Consider the following 4,669-nt stretch of genomic DNA (forward strand, 5'->3'; position numbering starts at 1 on the left):
CGTTCAAGCATTTGGTCAATGAATGGCAAGGGAAATAGTCCTTTTTGGTAACCTGGTTCAGCCTTCTATAGTCAATGCAACCTCAAAGTCACAGGCTCTCTCCACTGAGTTGTCTAATACCTGAGATATCCTTCCTGATGGCTGTGGTCCTGGAAGCAGGGAAAATATTTTCTAAGAATACTCTCTTCAGGTCATCCCAGCTCGTGATGGACCTTGGAGCAAGGTAATACAGCCAGTCCTTTGCCACTCCCTCTAATGAATGAGGAAAAGCCTTCAGAAATATGTGATCCTCTTGGACATCTGGGGGTTTCATGGTGGAGCAGACAATGTGAAATTCCTTCAAATGTTTGTGCGGGTCTTCACCTGCAAGGCCATGAAACTTTGGAAGCAAATGAATCAGTCCAGTTTTAAGAACATATGGGACATCCTCATCAGGGTATTGGATGCACAAGCTTTCATAGGTGAAATCAGGTGCATCCATTTCCCTTAGAGTCCTCTCACGAGGTGGAGGTTGTGCCATGTTCTCAGAATGTGCAAAATCATAATGCTCAGAATCAGAATGCTCAAAATTATAATGCTCAAGATCAGGATGTTCAAAATCACCAATAACAGAATGCACAGATTCACCAGTTATGGAATGCTCAGAATGATCAAAAGGTATAAAATGATGCCTAACTAATCTATGAAATGTCCTATCTATCTCAGGATCAAAGGGTTGTAAGTCAGATGGATTGCCTCTAGTCATACACTACATTCAGCATGCACACAACTAGTTGCCTTGTCATGTAAATAAAGGTGTAGGTTTGAACTACAGCTACCCTCAAATGATATCCAAATGACTTGAAATTTTGTGAGCAACCTTATAAAATGATGAGAAGATAGCACAAAAAATTTCAGACAAAAATTCAAAGTCTAACTATGAAAGCTAAAATTGGTAGGTTAAGAAAAATAAGTGAATAAAACTTGAAAAATAAAAAACTTTTGACAGAATCGCTTTTTTTGGACGATGGAGATGCTCAGCCGGCCTACGGCCAGCGTAGGCCGGCTGCCACGGCGTAGTTTCCTTTTTTATACCCCAAATGCATATATAATAATTGCGATTCTGATAACCGGAGCAAAAGTTATGGCCGTTTGAAGTTTTGACAAACACAAAATTTGCTAGTTTTTTGGAACTTTCAAATCTGACCAAACTAAAGGCTCTAGCTATTTTTCCCACAAAATATGGATTAAAAGAAGTTACCACAAAAAAATTCAGCCAAAAATAACAACCCTAGCTACTAAAACAAAAAATCCCAAATAATTCAGCATGGGTGGTCGCTAAAATGCGTCTCTAATTGATTTCTACTACTACTCTGTTTTTCCGCAAGCTGATTTCTACTACTACTCTATTTTCAAGCACAATCTTCACAGCAAAACACCCAAGACTGAAACAGGGGAAACGCTTATTGGGAAAACTGAAACAGAACACACATTAAACAAAATACCAGGACACTAAACAACACTAACACACATACTAACACAATACTAACAATTAAACATAAAACACGAAAGGATTAAACACACAACACTAGCTAGCTATTATGAACCTTTGGACACTGCTCCCCGGCAACGGCCCAAATTTGATCGAGGCCGTACCCGAATCAAATAAACATGAAAATGCAGTAACTAGGAAGTGATCCTAGGTCGTTTCCCAACGAGCAGTGACAAGCCAAATGTTCATAATATACTTGCAGTAACAGTAACGATGGGGGGGTTTGGTTGTTTGGTAATTAAAGAGCAGAACAAATAAAATGGAATACGAAACTACTAATATTAAAAACGGGTTGTTTCCTCTGATTCAGAAGCCACTCTCTTATCCTGGGTTATGGAGAATTCGTCCCTAACAGTCAACCACTTAATCCAACCCTATTTCAATTTACTAAGCGAAAATCAACTTAGGGTTTTCAATACGTGATTAGGCACCACATACACCAGTTAGCCCTTCGTCCATTAAGCATGAACGCAAGTTAGGCTCAGAGGCAATTAATCGAACACGAAGCGTGCACTGATTAATATTCACGAAATTTGGGATAACTGGTGAAGGGAAAACTGCCAGGAAACCTCATTACAAACGAAACCTCAAAGAGAGTTGGGCTTCGTCCTCAAAAGGAAACAACACCAGAAAATCTAGCCTTCCATGGATTTAAACAGAAAACGCAAATGAAACATGAAGCAGAAACGTAAATGAACAAGAATGTAAATGAACAGAAACGTAAATGAACAGAAACGTAAATGAAAGTAGAAGAAGAAGCAAGAATGAACTCGTAATTAGAAACAGAAAACGAAAATTTGCATTAAGAACGAAAACTGTAACAAGGGAACAGAAAAACGTGAAAACCTAAAACAATAGCTCTGAATAATGAAAAATAGCATAGCAGAATAGAATGCCCTGCACGAATCCCAAGGCAGCTATTTAAAAAGAGTCACTCAAAGTCACTGGGCCATATTACAATACTCTGGCCCAAAACGAAATAAACACTGAACAACATAAAATAAAATTGCGAAATTTCCTAATTAGAAATTAACTAAGGTAAGCGCTGCTTTATTTGCCCTCTTCAAGTCCACAACCAAAATCCGGATTAAGCCCAATGTTTCATTAATTCCTGAAATTAGATTAAAAACATCAAATTAGCTAAATGAGCCCAAATAATAAAACTGCCTAATTAATTGAAAATTAAGACCAATCCATAATTAAAATGGTGCAAAAAGCCTTTGCCACTCCTTCTAAAGAATGAGGGAAAGCCTTCAGAAGTATGTGGTCCTCTTGGACATCTGGGGGTTTCATGGTGGAGCAGACAATATGAAATTCCTTCAAATGTTTGTGCGGGTCTTCACCTGCAAGGCCATGAAACTTTGGAAGCAAATGAATCAGTCCAGTTTTAAGAACATATGGGACATCCTCATCAGGGTATTGGATGCACAAGCTTTCGTAGGTGAAATCAGGTGCAGCCATTTCCCTTAGAGTCCTCTCACGGGGTGGAGGTTGTGCCATGTTCTCAGAATGTTCAAAATCAGAATGCTCAGAATCAGAATGCTCAAAATTATAATGCTCCAAACCAGGTGCATCCATTTCCCTTAGAGTCCTTTGCCATGGTGTAGGAAATTTTTTTCTACCCCAAATACATATATAATAATTGCGATTCTGATAACCGGAGCAAAAGTTATGGTCATTTGAAGTTTCGACAAACACAAAATTTGCTACTTTTTTGGAACTTTCAAATCTGACCAAACTAAAGGCTCTAGCTATTTTTTCCACAGAATATAGGTTAAAAGAAGTTACCACAAAAAAATTCAGCCAAAAATAGCGATTCTGTCAAAAGTTTTTTATTTTTCAAGTTTTATTCACTTATTTTTCTTAACCTACCAATTTTAGCTTTCATAGTTAGACTTTGAATTTTTGTCTGAAATTTTTTGTGCTATCTTCTCATCATTTTATAAGGTTGCTCACAAAATTTCAAGTCATTTGGATATCACTTGAGGGTAGCTGTAGTTCAAACCTACACCTTTATTTACATGACAAGGCAACTAGTTATGCATGTTGAATGTAGTGTATGACTAGAGGCAATCCATCTGACTTACAACCCTTTGACCCTGAGATAGATAGGACATTTCATAGATTAGTTAGGCATCATTTTATACCTTTTGATCATCCTGAGCATTCCATTACTGGTGAATCTGTGTATTCTGTTATTGGTGATTTTGAACATCCTGATTTAGAGCATTATAATTTTGAGCATTCTAATTCTGAGCATTCTGATTTTGCACATTCTGAGAACATGGCAAAACCTCCACCCCGTGAGAGGACTCTAAGGGAAATGGCTGCACCTGATTTCACCTACGAAAGCTTGTGCATCCAATACCCTGATGAGGATGTCCCATATGTTCTTAAAACTGGACTGATTCATTTGCTTCCAAAGTTTCATGGCCTTGCAGGTGAAGACCCGCACAAACATTTGAAGGAATTTCATATTGTCTGCTCCACCATGAAACCCCCAGATGTCCAAGAGGATCACATATTTCTGAAGGATTTTCCTCATTCATTAGAGGGAGTGGCAAAGGACTAGCTGTATTACCTTGCTCCAAGGTCCATCACGAGCTGGGATGACCTTAAGAGAGTATTCTTAGAAAAAAATTTCCCTGCTTCCAGGATCACAACCATCAGGAAGGATATCTCAGGTATTAGACAACTCAGTGGAGAGAGCCTGTATGAGTACTGGGAGAGATTTAAGAAACTATGTGCTAGTTGTCCCCACCATCAGATATCAGAGCAGCTTCTTCTTCAATATTTTTGTGAAGGACTCAGTAATATGGAGAGAAGTATGATAGATGCTGCCAGTGGTGGAGCCCTTGGAGACATGACTCCTGCTGAAGCCAGAAATTTAATTGAGAAGATGGCTTCCAACTCCCAGCAGTTTAGCACCAGAAATGATGCCATAGTCATTAGAGGAGTGCATGAGGTAGCTACAAACCCATCTGCATCATCTGAAACTAAGAAGCTTGAAGGCAAACTGGATGCATTGGTTAACTTGGTAACCCAGCTGGCCTTGAATCAGAAATTTGTTCCTATCGCAAGGGTTTATGGTTTGTGCTCCTCTGCTGACCACCATACAGACCTTTGCCCTTCCATGCA

At 38.9% G+C, this 4,669-nt stretch overlaps 1 non-coding gene across 1 annotated transcript; it reads right to left on the reverse strand.

Moving 5' to 3' along the window:
- Positions 1–4,193: 4,193 nt before the first annotated feature.
- LOC113000552 (small nucleolar RNA R71) lies at positions 4,194–4,300 on the reverse strand. The gene has a single exon (XR_003265885.1). It is a non-coding gene; the product is annotated as a small nucleolar RNA R71 (small nucleolar RNA).
- Between the last annotated feature and the right edge of the window lie 369 nt (positions 4,301–4,669).

The sequence above is a fragment of the Glycine max genome, chromosome 19 (assembly GCF_000004515.6).
Source record: "Glycine max cultivar Williams 82 chromosome 19, Glycine_max_v4.0, whole genome shotgun sequence".
Taxonomy (NCBI): domain Eukaryota; kingdom Viridiplantae; phylum Streptophyta; class Magnoliopsida; order Fabales; family Fabaceae; genus Glycine; species Glycine max.